Here is a 16,626-nt window from a genome sequence, read left to right on the forward strand (position 1 = left end):
TCAGGGTCATTGGAGTACGCCCTCTAAGGGTTAGAGCTCAGGGTCATTGGAGTACACCCTCTCAGGGTCATTGGAGTACGCCCTCTAAGGGTTAGAGCTCAGGGTCATTGGAGTACACCCTCTCAGGGTCATTGGAGTACACCCTCTAAGGGTTAGAGCTCAGGGTCATTGGAGTACACCCTCTCAGGGTCATTGGAGTACGCCCTCTAAGGGTTAGAGCTCAGGGTCATTGGAGTACACCCTCTCAGGGTCATTGGAGTACGTCCTCTAAGGGTTAGAGCTCAGGGTCATTGGAGTACGTCCTCTAAGGGTTAGAGCTCAGGGTCATTGGAGTACACCCTCTCAGGGTTAGAGCTCAGGGTCATTGGAGTACGTCCTCTAAGGGTTAGAGCTCAGGGTCATTAGAGTACACCCTCTCAGGGTCATTGGAGTACGCCCTCTAAGGGTTAGAGCTCAGGGTCATTGGAGTACGTCCTCTAAGGGTTAGAGCTCAGGGTCATTAGAGTACACCCTCTCAGGGTCATTGGAGTACGCCCTCTAAGGGTTAGAGCTCAGGGTCATTGGAGTACACCCTCTAAGGGTCATTGGAGTACGCCCTCTAAGGGTTAGAGCTCAGGGTCATTGGAGTACACCCTCTAAGGGTTAGAGCTCAGGGTCATTGGAGTACACCCTCTAAGGGTTAGAGCTCAGGGTCATTGGAGTACACCCTCTAAGGGTTAGAGCTCAGGGTCATTGGAGTACACCCTCTAAGGGTTAGAGCTCAGGGTCATTGGAGTACACCCTCTAAGGGTTAGAGCTCAGGGTCATTGGAGTACGTCCTCTAAGGGTTAGAGCTCAGGGTCATTGGAGTACACCCTCTAAGGGTTAGAGCTCAGGGTCATTAGAGTACCCAAGCCTCTCCACTACGTCAAGGTGACAGTCCAGGAGAGTTACATTCAGGATTATTTATTTTATGTATTCATTTACCTGTATTAGCCCATTGCTGAACTTCAGTTGTCCTGTTGTACAGAATCTCATCTCCTTCACCCATATCACTCTTTTCAACTTTTGGAGAGTCTAGATCTCGATTTTTGCTGTTGTCTGAGAATAATGACAAAAGCAAAACAGAATAATGAATTGTTTTAAAATAAAATAAATGCATAAATACAATTATTATGAAATAAATGTATTGATCCACACAATACACCTTCAAGTATCTTCTGGACAAAACTCTGTCTCCCCCCCACGGCCTGGATGGTTAACATGTCTGTTCCCCCCACGGCCTGGATGGTTAACATGTCTGTTCCCCCCCACGGCCTGGATGGTTAACATGTCTGTTCCCCCCCCCACAGCCTGGATGGTTAACATGTCTGTTCCCCCCCACAGCCTGGATGGTTAACATGTCTGTTCCCCCCCCACAGCCTGGATGGTTAACATGTCTGTTCCCCCCCACAGCCTGGATGGTTAACATGTCTGTTCCCCCCACAGCCTGGATGGTTAACATGTCTGTTACCCCCACGGCCTGGATGGTTAACATGTCTGTTCCCCCCCACAGCCTGGATGGTTAACATGTCTGTCCCCCCACAGCCTGGATGGTTAACATGTCTGTTCCCCCCACGGCCTGGATGGTTAACATGTCTGTTACCCCCACGGCCTGGATGGTTAACATGTCTGTTCCCCCCCACAGCCTGGATGGTTAACATGTCTGTTCACAGCCTGGATGGTTATCATGTCTGTTCCCCCCACGGCCTGTATGGTTAACATGTCTGTTCCCCCCCACGGCCTGGATGGTTAACATGTCTGCTCCCCCCACAGCCTGGTTGGTTAACATGTCTGTTCCCCCACAGCCTGGATGGTTAACATGTCTGTTCCCCCACGGCCTGGATGGTTAACATGTCTGTTCCCCCCACAGCCTGGATGGTTAACATGTCTGTTCACGGCCTGGATGGTTAACATGTCTGTTCCCCCCACGGCCTGGATTGTTAACATGTCTGTTCTCCCCCACGGCCTGGATGGTTAACATGTCTGTTCCCCCCCACGGCCTGGATGGTTAACATGTCTGTTCCCCCCACAGCCTGGATGGTTAACATGTCTGTTCCCCCACAGCCTGGATGGTTAACATGTCTGTTTCCCCACGGCCTGGATGGTTAACATGTCTGTTCCCCCACGGCCGGGATGGTTAACATGTCTGTTCCCCCACAGCCTGGATGGTTAACATGTCTATTCCCCCCACGGCCTGGATGGTTAACATGTCTGTTCCTCCCCACGGCCTGGATGGTTAACATGTCTGTTCCCCCACAGCCTGGATGGTTAACATGTCTGTTCACAGCCTGGATGGTTAACATGTCTGTTCCCCCACGGCCTGGATGGTTAACGTCTGTTCCCCCCCCACAGCCTGGATGGTTAACATGTCTGTTCCCCCCACGGCCTGGATGGTTAACATGTCTGTTCCCCCATGGCCTGGATGGTTAACATGTCTGTTCCCCCACGGCCTGGATGGTTAACATGTATGTTCCCCCCACGGCCTGGATGGTTAACATGTCTGTCCCCCACAGCCTGGATGGTTAACATGTCTGTTTCCCCCACGGCCTGGATGGTTAACATGTCTGTTCCCCCGCGGCCTGAATGGTTAACATGTCTGGCCCCCCATGGCCTGGATGGTTAACATGTCTGTTCCCCCCCACAGCCTGGATGGTTAACATGTCTGTTCCCCCCACGGCCTGGATGGTTAACATGTCTGTTCCCCCCACGGCCTGGATGGTTAACATGTCTGTTCCCCCCACGGCCTGGATGGTTAACATGTCTGTTCCCCACAGCCTGGATGGTCAACATGTCTGTGGCCCCCACAGCCTGGATGGTTAACATGTCTGTTCACCCCTCAGCCTGGATGCTAGAACAGCCAAATAGAACTCCTTATTCCAGATAAGTATTAACATAGCTGAATAGAACTCCTTATTCCAGATAAGTATTAACATAGCAGAATAGAACTCCTTATTCCAGATAAGTACTAACATAGCTGAATAGAACTCCTTATTCCAGATAAGTAGTAACATAGCTGAATAGAACTCCTTATTCCAGATAAGTATTAACACAGCTGAATAGAACTCCTTATTCCAGATAAGTATTAACATAGCTGAATATAACTCCTTATTCCAGATAAGTATTAACATAGCTGAATAGAACTCCTTATTCCAGATAAGTATTAACATAGCTGAATAGAACTCCTTATTCCAGATAAGTATTAACATAGCTGAATAGAACTCCTTATTCCAGATTAGTATTAACAGCTGAATAGAACTCCTTATTCCAGATAAGTACTAACATAGCTAAATAGAACTCCTTATTCCAGATTAGTATTAACAGCTGAATAGAACTCCTTATTCCAGATAAGTATTAACATAGCTGAATAGAACTCCTTATTCCAGATAAGTACTAACATAGCTAAATAGAACTCCTTATTCCAGATTAGTATTAACAGCTGAATAGAACTCCTTATTCCAGATAAGTATTAACATAGCTGAATAGAACTCCTTATTCCAGATTAGTAGTAACAGCTGAATAGAACTCCTTATTCCAGATAAGTATTAACATAGCTGAATATAACTCCTTATTCCAGATAAGTATTAACATAGCTGAATAGAACTCCTTATTCCAGATAAGTATTAACATAGCTGAATAGAACTCCTTATTCCAGATAAGTATTAACAGCTGAATAGAACTCCTTATTCCAGATAAGTAGTAACAGCTGAATAGAACTCCTTATTCCAGATAAGTAGTAACAGCTGAATAGAACAAACAAATTGTTTTCCTCCTTTGGACATTTGCTTGGAACAGATTGCAGCCCTCGACAGGAAGCTGTTCCCTTGTTCCACTTCCTCCCCCAGAGTTGTGCCGGCTCCTTCCTGATTACGTCCTCCCCACTTAATCTTAATTTACATTTAAAAACAGACTTAATATTGTAATTCTGTGAATAACAAACATCTAAATGGGAAGCCGTGTAAAGAACTGAAGCTGGAAATTCTCTTTGAACAGTTTAATAAAGAAAAACTTACCTCGCATTTCAAACGATGTGCCTTTGCATGACGGAAAGCAGTGGCTTCATGTCTAGAATAGTGGTGAGCTCTGGACAATGAAGGGCAACTTTGGTCAGGTGTGGCCAGAATGTGCAGATCACATCCGTACACATGAATTGTGTGTTCCTGCTGCCAGACAATTCCTTCTGCAAGAACAGTGTTGTACGCAAATATCTCCCCAGGCATCATGTTGAGGGGCTTCCTTTCCTCTTTAGTCACTGCCCAAGTTGAGGCTCCTTAGAAGTATTCAGACGGCAACTTAGAGTCTTCATCAAGTCGTTTGGTTTCCTAGACGACTCTTTAGCTGCTGTCCACTGGGATGACTTGATTGTAGTGGCTTCCTTTCTTCTTTAGCCTGAAGCGGGTTTGTTTCGTACGGATACAGTCCACACTGGGTGGGTATAATTTGACGAACCAAAAACTTCATAAATAACAAGGTTGCCAACAAACATCGCAGACAGAGTCGTATAACAGTAGAATGAGATACCGGGTAGGGAGGGAGCTATGTAATTACGTTTTTCACTCACCACGTTTATTCGGACAAATGTCTCTCTTCATTCTGGTAGCCTCCACCATGTCTCGTTCGTTGGTTTAGTTATTATTTCCAGTGAACTCTGTTGCGCCTCAATTAGGGAATCGCTGTGGTTGAAATGTAACTAATGACCGCAAGCCCCACTATTTTATTAGCTAGGTGGCTTGTACACAATTGTTACCGATGATACTGTATATACCTACTCGTACTACAGAGCATGCATTGTATTTTGTATTTCTCTCTGTGTTAATCTTGTTTCCCAAATATAGCAGGTAACTTGTGTCGATGTTGTTGAGTTCATCTTGTTAAATAAATATTAAATAAATTAGAACATGTAAAATATATACTTTGACCTATTTAACCCCAAGATGCTTGATTCACTACAACTGCTCTTGAATAACTTTTCAGTCGTTTTTGCTTTACATTCCGACTTTTGAACGTCTTGGACATATATATTAGTGTTTAATATATCTATATTTTTTTAAAGAGCAACTTATGTAAGGCATCCCATCTGTTTTAAGGTTATAGTGTGTGTGGTGTTGTTTCTCTTGATGTCCACTAGGTGTCAGCACAGCTTCAATTATGTCACACCAGGTTCACAACATGTTTTCATGTGTAACAAATCAAATAGTATTTGTCACATGCGCCGAATACTACATGTTTAGACATTACAGTGAAATGCTGAAATGAAGCCCTTAACACATTTTTCTTACAACTAAATTGTTGGTTAAGTAAAAAATAAGAAATAAAAGTAACAAATAATTAAAGATCAGCAGTAAAATAAAAATAGCGAGAGTCAATGTGGAGGCTATATACAGGGGGTACCATAGTCAATGTAGAGGCTATATACAGGGGGTACCAGTACAGAGTCAATGTGGAGGCTATATACAGGGGGTACCTACAGAGTCAATGTGGAGGCACATGGGGGGTACAGAGTCAATGTGGAGGCTATATACACCGATACAGAGTCAATGTGGAGGCTATATACAGGGGGTACTGGTACAGAGTCAATGTGGAGGCTATATACAGGGGGTACTGGTACAGAGTGAATGTGGAGGCTATATACATGGGGTACTGGTACAGAGTGAATGTGGAGGCTATATACAGGGGGTACCGGTACAGAGTCAATGTGGAGGCTATATATATACATGTGGAGGCTATATACATGGGGTACTGGTACAGAGTGAATGTGGAGGTACAGGGGGAGTACAGAGTCAATGTGGAGGCTATATACAGGGGGTACCGGTACAGAGTCAATGTGGAGGCTATATACAGGGGGTACCGGTACAGAGTGAATGTGGAGGCTATATACAGGGGTACCGGTACAGAGTCAATGTGGAGGCTATATACATACTGTACAGAGTCAATGTGGGGTACAGGGGGTACCGGTACAGAGTCAATGTGGAGGCTATATACAGGTACAGAGTCAATGTGGAGGCCAGGGGGTACAGAGTCAATGTGGAGGCTATATACAGGGGTACCGGTACAGAGTCAATGTGGAGGCTATATACTTGGGGTACCGGTACAGAGTCAATATGGAGGCTATATACAGGGGGTACCGGTACAGAGTCAATGTGGAGGCTATATACAGGGGGGGTACAGAGTCAATGCGGAGGTACAGTACCAGTACAGAGTCAATGTGGAGGCTATATACAGGGGGTACCGGTACAGAGTCAATGTGGAGGCTATATACAGGGGGTACCATACAGAGTCAATGTGGAGGTACAGGGGGGTACTGGTACAGAGTCAATGTGGAGGCTATATACAGGGGGGTACCAGTACAGAGTCAATGTGGAGGCCAGGGGTACCGGTACAGAGTCAATGTGGAGGCTATATACAGGGGGTACGGTACAGAGTGAATGTGGAGGCTATATACAGGGGAGTACAGAGTCAATGTGGAGGCTATATACAGGGGTTACCGGTACAGAGTCAATGTGGAGGCTATATACAGGAGGGTACAGAGTCAATGTGGAGGCTATATACAGGAGTACAGAGTCAATGTGGAGGCTATATACAGGGGGTACCGGTACAGAGTCAATGTGGAGGCTATATACAGGGGTACCAGTACAGAGTCAATGTGGAGGCTATATACAGGGGGTACTGGCAAAGTCAATATGGAGGCATACAGGGGGTACGGTACAGAGTCAATGTGGAGGCTATATACAGGGATACCAGTACAGAGTCAATGTGGAGGCTATATACAGGGGAGTCAATGTGGAGGCTATATACAGGAGTACCTGGTACAGAGTCAATGTGGAGGCTATATACAGGGGAGTACCGGTACAGAGTCAATGTGGAGGCTATATACAGGGGGTACCGGTACAGAGTCAATGTGGAGGCTATATACAGGGTACCGGTACAGAGTCAATGTGGAGGCTATATACAGGGTATTACGGTACAGTCATTGTGGAGGCTATATACAGGTTATTACGGTACAGAGTCAATGTGGAGGCTATATACAGGGGGTACCGGTACAGAGTCAATCTGGAGACTATATACAGGGGGAACCGATACAGAGTCAATGTGGAGGCTATGTACAGGGAGTACCGGTACAGAGTCAATGTGGAGGCTATATACAGGGGGTACCGGTACAGAGTCAGGAGACTATATACAGGGGGTACAGAGTCAATGTGGAGGATATATACAGGGAGTAGTCAGAGTCAATGTGGAGGCTATATACAGGGGGTACCGGTACAGAGTCAATCTGGAGACTATATACAGGGGGAACTACAGAGTCAACGTGGAGGCTATATACAGGGTATTGGTACAGAGTCAATCTGGAGACTATATACAGGGGGAACCGAGAGTCTATATACAGGGGGAACCGATACAGAGTCAACGTGGAGGCTATATACAGGGGGTACCGGTACAGAGTCAATCTGGAGACTATATACAGGGGGTAACAGTACAGAGTCAATGTGGAGGCTATGTACAGGGGTACAGAGTCAATGTGGAGGCTATATACAGGTTATTACGGTACAGAGTCAACGTGGAGGCTATATACAGGGGGAGTACAGAGTCAATGTGGAGGCTATATACAGGGGAGTCAAGTCAATGTGGAGGCTAGGGGGTACTGGTACAAAGTCAATGTGGAGGCTGTATACAGGGGGTACTGGTACAGAGTCAATGTGGAGGCTATATACAGGGGATACCAGGAGTCAATGTGGAGGCTATATACAGGGGTTACCGGTACAGAGTCAATGTGGAGGCTATATACAGGGAATACCGGTACAGAGTCAATGTGGAGCCTATATACAGGGAGTACCGGTACAGAGTCAATGTGGAGGCTATATACAGGGGGTACCGGTACAGAGTCAATGTGGAGGCTATATACAGGGTATTACGGTACAGAGTCAATGTGGAGGCTATATACAGGGTATTACGGTACAGTCATTGTGGAGGCTATATACAGGTTATTACGGTACAGAGTCAATGTGGAGGCTATATACAGGGGGTACCGGTACAGAGTCAATCTGGAGACTATATACAGGGGGAACCGATACAGAGTCAATGTGGAGGCTATGTACAGGGAGTACCGGTACAGAGTCAATGTGGAGGCTATATACAGGGGGTACCGGTACAGAGTCAATCTGGAGACTATATACAGGGGGAACCGATACAGAGTCAATGTGGAGGATATATACAGGGAGTACCGGTACAGAGTCAATGTGGAGGCTATATACAGGGGGTACCGGTACAGAGTCAATCTGGAGACTATATACAGGGGGAACCGATACAGAGTCAACGTGGAGGCTATATACAGGGTATTACGGTACAGAGTCAATCTGGAGACTATATACAGGGGGAACCGATACAGAGTCAATGTGGAGACTATATACAGGGGGAACCGATACAGAGTCAACGTGGAGGCTATATACAGGGGGTACCGGTACAGAGTCAATCTGGAGACTATATACAGGGGGTAACAGTACAGAGTCAATGTGGAGGCTATGTACAGGTTATTACGGTACAGAGTCAACGTGGAGGCTATATACAGGTTATTACGGTACAGAGTCAACGTGGAGGCTATATACAGGTTATTACGGTACAGAGTCAATGTGGAGGCTATATACAGGGGGTATTCACTATTGTTCCAATATGTCCCGAGAGGCGCAGCAGTCTAAGGCAGTGCTTGAGGCGTCACTACAGACACAGCCTGGAATCAAACCAGGGTATCACAGCCTGCCGTGATTGGGAGTCCCATAGGGCTGCCTATAATTGACGTCGTCCGGGTTTGGCCGGTGTAGGTCGTCTTAATTGTTCTTAACTGACTTGCATAGTTGAAATAAAGGTTACATAAAAAAAAATCTGAACAGAAGACGGAGATAGATATCGCGAGATGACATGAAGTGAATGTCCATAGCAGAACACTAGATGGAGCTAGATATCGCGAGATGATATTCAACTAGAAGTAGTGAAAGTAAAGTGTGAAACTCCACCACCCTTTTCCTCCGTTATTTCTGGAACAGACGTCGTGTTACATTCTGTTCGTTGACAAATTAGCCTTTCGACTGTTTTGGTTTATTTTTCTAAACTCCTAATAGTTTTATTGACCAGTTACAAACAGCTTTACCTTGGAGTCAGACTTGTTTTGTTCGTGAAATGAAGATCTTTCCGACCTCGGCGGTCTGGTGTTTTGGGATTCTGTTCATCAGTGTTTCATTGATAACGACAGGTAGGACACAACATTATTCCTTCATTATTTAGCCTGTAGGCTATTTTATTATCTGAACATAATATTAACAAGAAAGAAATCGTAACTTCATATCAAAGTGGCTCATAAAGTAGAGGGTGTTAAATTGTTAGACTACAGGAAGTGTCATAAAGTAGAAGGTGTTAAATTGTTGGGCTACAGGAAGTGTCATAAAGTAGAGGGTGTTAAATTGTTAGACTAAAGGAAGTGTAGCCATGTTTATGACTAAAAAGAGGAGACGTTTTACACCGAAGTAAAGACGATTCAGGTCGGATATTCGCCTGTAGTTTTCCTTCCTCCACCAACAGCAGTTAGGGACCGTCAACATAGTGACAAATCACATTTTTCTTATTTCAATAGCTATTTAACCAATACTCCTAATAATTCCAATACTGGTTCTAGCTTACCAGATGTCATAGACACATAATGCAAACACTTTTTGTCGATTTACATATCGCACACTTTTAAGTTATTTACATTTTTGAATTTCAATAGCTCCCTGGTCATGTGACCTACTGCCTTCAAACAAGGTTCAGAATGTCCACTCAGTGGCCCTACACATTGCACACCCTTTATTTTGTCCATTTTCATCTACACAATTTCACATTTTCAATGTTTTTCAATATTTCTAAATTCAATACACATTTACATTTACATTTAAGTCATTTAGCAGACGCTCTTATCCAGAGCGACTTACAAATTGGACTTTGGTAATGTGACCTACTGACCTCAAACAAGGTTCAGATTGTCTACTGACTACCCTTCTATATTGCACACCCTTTAGTTTGTCCATTTTAATCTCACACGATTTTACACAAATTTTACATAAATTGACATTTCAATAGCTCCTTGGTCATGTGACCTACTGACTTCCAACAAGGGCAAGCAAATGATTGAAAGGGGTGATTATGGGCCTCCTGGGTGGCACACTGCATCACAGTGCCAGCTGTGCCACCAGAGATTCTGGGTTTGAGCCCAGGCTCTGTCGCAGCCGGCCGCGAGGCTCATTGGTGCACAATTGGACCACTGTTGTCCATGTTAGGATTTTGTCCAATGGGATGAAATGAAATTGGGGAGAAAAAAAGGGGGGGGAAGGGGTGATTATTTTCTGTTGTTGTTCCGACACCCGGTTGACGATTTTTGGTTCTCAAGCCTATAATTATTGTGCACTTGATGTTGTAAAAACCAGTTAAAGTCCTAAAGGTTAGCACTCTGTAAGACAGAAAAGCCTCTGATGCCACCGGGCGTGACTCAGGGGTTGATGGTGTAAAAACCAGTTAAAGTCCTAAAGGTTAGCAGTCTGTAAGACAGAAAGGCCTCTGATGCCACTGGGCGTGACTCAGGGGTTGATGGTGTAAAAACCAGTTAAAGTCCGCTAAAGGTTAGCAGTCTGTAAGACAGAAAAGCCTCTGATGCCACCGGGCGTGACTCAGGGGTTGATGTTGTAAAAACCAGTTAAAGTCCGCTAAAGGTTAGCAGTCTGTAAGACAGAAAGGCCTCTGATGCCACTGGGCGTGACTCAGGGGTTGATGTTGTAAAAACCAGTTAAAGTCCGCTAAAGGTTAGCAGTCTGTAAGACAGAAAAGCCTCTGATGCCACCGGGCGTGACTCAGGGGTTGGGGGCAGCACTCAGGCTGTGGAGGTTGGGGACTTAGTCTCTGAGTGGATAAAAGCGGGCGGGTTACCAGGTGCACAAGGAGGCCTCCATCAGGCGCCCACTAAGGGCACCTTGTTTGAGGTCAGTAGGTTTTGAACATTGAAATTAAAATGTAAATAAAAAGTTTGTACTTTTTTGTTGTTGTTTTGTACTAATTCAACAAAATGCTGCTCACATTTCCACGTTTATTAGCTTTGCAAAGTGAATGTCCAAATCGTGAAAAATAAGACCTGTGCAATGTTGTGTGCAATTTTTCCAACATCATGACACTTATTTGGAGTCTGTGGCTCAAGTGGTTTGAAAGCTACTGAGGTTTGAAAGCGCGAATATCCAACCTGAAACTGATTTTTACCTTGGTGCGTTTTACGATTGGCGTTGAAGAGAGACAAAGAATTCAGATCGTAAAACGTCTTCTCTTTATAGTCATAAATATGGCTGAAGCTAAGGAAGAGTAGACTCACCAGTTTGAAATAATGAATGTTAGATTTGGGAACAAGGGTTATGTTATGGTTAAGTATAATTTAGTGAGTGTTAAGATCATGGTAATGACCATAGAGATAGAGGATTCATCTTCATATCATTACCATTATAGATCATGGTAATGACCATAGAGATAGAGGATTCATCTTCATATCATTACCATTATAGATTAGGGTAATGACCATAGAGATAGAGGATTCATCTTCATATCAGTACCATAATAGATTAGGGTAATGACTATAGAGAGAAGTCTTTATATCAGTACCATTATAGATTAGGGTGCTGACTATAGAGAGAGGTCTTTATATCAGTACCATTATGGTAATGACCATAGAGATATAGGTTTCATCTTCATATCAGTACCATTATAGATTAGGGCAATGTCTATAGAGATAGGTCTTAAACCCTATCAACTCCCGAGATGAGGCTGGTGTGACCGAAGTGAAATGGCTGGCTAGTTACCGTGCGCTAATAGCGATTCAAACATCACTCGCTCTGAGCCTTGGGGTGGTTGTTTCCCTTGCTCTGCATGGGTAACCCTGCTTCGATGTGGTGGCTGTTGTCGTTGTGTTGCTGGTTTGAGCCCAGGGAGGAGCGAGGAGAGGGACGGAAGCTATACTGTTACACTGGCAATATTAAAGTGCCTATAAGAACTTCCAATAGTCAAAGGTTAATGAAATACAAATGGTATAGAGGGAAATAGTCCTATAATTCCTATAATAACTACAACCTAAAACTTCTTACCTGGGAATATTGAAGACTCATGTTAAAAGGAACCACCAGCTTTCATATGTTCTCATGTTCTGAGCAAGGAACTTAAACGTTAGCTTTCTTACAAGGCACATATTGCACTTTTACCTTCTTCTCCAACACTTTGTTTTTGCATTATTTCAACCAAATTGAACATGTTTCATTATCTACTTGAGGCGAAATTGATTTTATTGATGTATTATATTATATGTATATTCAGTATTGTTGAAATTGTCAATATTACAAATAAATAAATAAATAATTCAACGGTATCGGCGTTGAAAAATCATAATCGGTCGAGAGATGAGGGGTCTGGGATGAGGGGTCTGGGACAATGCACTGTCTGGGATGAGGGGTCTGGGACAATGTACTGTCTGGGATGAGGGGTCTGGGCCAATGTACTGTCTGGGACAATGTACTGTCTGGGATGAGGGGTCTGGGCCAATGTACTGTCTGGGATGAGGGGTCTGGGCCAATGTACTGTCTGGGATGAGGAGTCTGGGACAATGTACTGTCTGGGATGAGGGGTCTGGGACAATGTACTGTCTAGGATGAGGGGTCTGGGACAATGTACTGTCTGGGATGAGGGGTCTGGGACAATGTACTGTCTGGGATGAGGGGTCTGGGCCAATGTACTGTCTGGGATGAGGAGTCTGGGACAATGGACTGTCTGGGATGAGGGGTCTGGGACAATGTACTGTCTGGGATGAGGGTCTGGGACAATGTACTGTCTGGGATGAGGGTCTGGGACAATGTACTGTCTGGGATGAGGGGTCTGGGACAATGTACTGTCTGGGATGAGGAGTCTGGGACAATGTACTGTCTGGGATGAGGGGTCTGGGACAATGTACTGTCTGGGATGAGGGTCTGGGATGGGGTCTGGGACAATGTACTGTCTGGGATGAGGGGTCTGGGATGAGGGGTCTGGGACAATGTACTGTCTGGGATGAGGAGTCTGGGACAATGTACTGTCTGGGATGAGGGGTCTGGGACAATGTACTGTCTGGGACAATGTACTGTCTGGGATGAGGGGTCTGGGACAATGCACTGTCTGGGATGAGGGGTCTGGGACAATGTACTGTCTGGGATGAGGGTCTGGGATGAGGGGTCTGGGACAATGTACTGTCTGGGATGAGGGGTCTGGGCCAATGTACTGTCTGGGATGAGGAGGACAATGTACTGTCTGGGTCTGGGACAATGTACTGTCTGGGATGTCTGGGACAATGTACTGTCTGGGATGAGGGTCTGGGACAATGTACTGTCTGGGACAATGTACTGTCTGGGATGAGGGGTCTGGGACAATGTACTGTCTGGGATGAGGGGTCTGGGACAATGTACTGTCTGGGATGATGAGGGTCTGGGGGTCTGGGACAATGTACTGTCTGGGATGAGGGGTCTGGGACAATGTACTGTCTGGGATGAGGAGTCTGGGACAATGTACTGTCTGGGATGAGGGGTCTGGGACAATGTACTGTCTGGGATCTGGGATGAGGGGTCTGGGACAATGTACTGTCTGGGATGAGGGGTCTGGGATGAGGGTCTGGGACAATGTACTGTCTGGGGATGAGGGACAATGTCTGGGATGAGGGGTCAATGGTCTGGGACAATGTACTGTCTGGGATGAGGAGGGGTCTGGGACAATGTACTGTCTGGGTCTGGGATGAGGGTCTGGGACAATGTACTGTCTGGGATGAGGGGTCTGGGACAATGTACTGTCTGGGATGAGGGGTCTGGGATGAGGGGTCTGGGACAATGTACTGTCTGGGATGAGGGGTCTGGGCTGTCTGGACAATGACTGTCTGGGATGAGTGGTCTGGACAATGTCTGGGATGACTGTCTGGGATGAGGGGTCTGGGACAATGTACTGTCTGGGATGAGGGGTCTGGGACAATGCACTGTCTGGGATGAGGGGTCTGGACAATGTACTGTCTGGGATGAGGGTCTGGGACAATGTACTGTCTGGGACAATGACACTGTCTGGGATGAGGGTCTGGGGTCTGGGACAATGTACTGTCTGGGATGAGGGGTCTGGGACAATGTACTGTCTGGGATGAGGGGTCTGGGACAATGTACTGTCTGGGATGAGGGGTCTGGGACAATGTACTGTCTGGGATGAGGGGTCTGGGATGAGTGGTCTGGGACAATGTACTGTCTGGGATGAGGGGGTCTGGGATGAGGGTCTGGGACAATGCTGTCTGGGTTCTGGGACAAACTGTCTGGGACAACTGTCTGGGATGAGGTCTGGGCCAATGTACTGTCTCTGATGAGGGGTCTGGGACAATGTACTGTCTGGGATGAGGGGTCTGGGACAATGTACTGTCTGGGATGAGGGGTCTGGGACAATGTACTGTCTGGGACAATGCACTGTCTGGGATGAGGGGTCTGGTACAATGTACTGTCTGGGATGAGGGGTCTGGGCCAATGTACTGTCTGGGATGAGGGGTCTGTACAATGTACTGGGATGAGTGGTCTGGGACAATGTACTGTCTGGGACAATGCACTGTCTGGGATGAGGGGTCTGGGACAATGTACTGTCTGGGATGAGGGGTCTGGGCCAATGTACTGTCTGGGATGAGGGGTCTGGGACAATGTACTGTCTGGGATGAGTGGTCTGGGACAATGTACTGTCTGGGACAATGCACTGTCTGGGATGAGGGGTCTGGTACAATGTACTGTCTGGGATGAGGGGTCTGGGACAATGTACTGTCTGGGATGAGTGGTCTGGGACAATGTACTGTCTGGGACAATGCACTGTCTGGGATGAGGGGTCTGGTACAATGTACTGTCTGGGATGAGGGGTCTGGGACAATGTACTGTCTGGGATGAGGGGTCTGGGATGAGGGGTCTGGGACAATGTACTGTCTGGGATGAGGGGTCTGGGACAATGCACTGTCTGGGATGAGGGGTCTGGGACAATGTACTGTCTCTGATGAGGGGTCTGGGTCAATGTACTGTCTCTGATGAGGGGTCTGGGACAATGTACTGTCTGGGATGAGGGGTCTGGGACAATGCACTGTCTGGGATGAGGGGTCTGGGACAATATACTGTCTGGGATGAGGAGTCTGGGACAATATACTGTCTGGGACAATGTACTGTCTGGGGTGAGGGTGTACTGTCTGGGATGAGGGTCTGGGACAATGTACGCTCTGGGGTGAGGGGTCTGGGATGAGGAGTCTGGCCCAATGTACAGTCTGGGATGAGGGTCTGGCCAATGTACTGTCTGGGATGAGGAGTCTGGGACAATGTACTGTCTGGGATGAGGAGTCTGGCCCAATGTACTGTCTGGGATGAGGGGTCTGGGACAATGTACTGTCTGGGATGAGGGTCTGGGACAATGTACTGTCTGGGATGAGGGGTCTGGGACAATGTACTGTCTGGGATGAGGGGTCTGGGACAATGACTGTCTGGGACAATGCACTGTCTGGGATGAGGGTCTGGGGCAATGTACTGTCTGGGAGTCTGGGATGAGGGTCTGGGATGAGGGTCTGGGACAATGTACTGTCTGGGATGAGGGGTCTGGGGCAATGTACTGTCTGGGATGAGGAGTCTGGGATGAGGGTCTGGGACAATGTACTGTGTGGGATGAGGGGTCTGGGACAATGTACTGTCTCTGATGAGGGGTCTGGGTCAATGTACTGTCTGGGATGAGGGGTCTGGGGACAATGTACTGTCTCTGATGAGGGGTCTGGGTCAATGTACTGTCTCTGATGAGGGTCTGGGACAATGTACTGTCTGGGATGAGGGGTCTGGGACAATGCACTGTCTGGGATGAGGGGTCTGGGACAATGTACTGTCTCTGATGAGGGGGTCTGGGACAATGTACTGTCTGGGATGAGGGGTCTGGGACAATGTACTGTCTGGGATGAGGGGTCTGGGACAATGCACTGTCTGGGATGAGGGGTCTGGGACAATGTACTGTCTGGGACAATGCACTGTCTGGGATGAGGGTCTGGGGACAATATACTGTCTGGGATGAGGGGTCTGGGATGAGGGGTCTGGGTCAATGTACTGTCTCTGATGAGGGTCAATGTACTGTCTCTGATGAGGGGTCTGGGTCAATGTACTGTCTGGGATGAGGTCTGGGAGACAATGTGCTGTCTGGGATGAGGGGTCTGGGACAATATACTGTCTGGGATGAGGGGTCTGGGACAATATACTGTCTGGGACAATGTACTGTCTGGGATGAGGGGTCTGGGACAATGTACTGTCTAGAATGAGGGGTCTGGGACAATGTACTGTCTGGGACAATGTACTGTCTGGGATGAGGGGTCTGGGACAATGTACTGTCTGGGATGAGGGGTCTGGGACAATGTACTGTCTCTGATGAGGGGTCTGGGTCAATGTACTGTCTCTGATGAGGGGTCTGGGTCAATGTACTGTCTCCTGATGAGGGGTCTGGGACAATATACTGTCTGGGATGAGGGGTCTGGGACAATGCACTGTCTGGGATGAGGGGTCTGGG

General features: G+C 46.8%; 1 protein-coding gene across 1 annotated transcript in view; it reads left to right on the forward strand.

The window, feature by feature from the left end:
• The window catches only part of LOC115126308 (myelin-oligodendrocyte glycoprotein-like), a 264,366-nt gene that overhangs the window by 194,501 nt on the left and 53,239 nt on the right, over positions 1-16,626 (forward strand). The window lies entirely within an intron of this gene.

This window comes from Oncorhynchus nerka, linkage group LG12 (assembly GCF_034236695.1).
Source record: "Oncorhynchus nerka isolate Pitt River linkage group LG12, Oner_Uvic_2.0, whole genome shotgun sequence".
Taxonomy (NCBI): Eukaryota; Metazoa; Chordata; class Actinopteri; order Salmoniformes; family Salmonidae; genus Oncorhynchus; species Oncorhynchus nerka.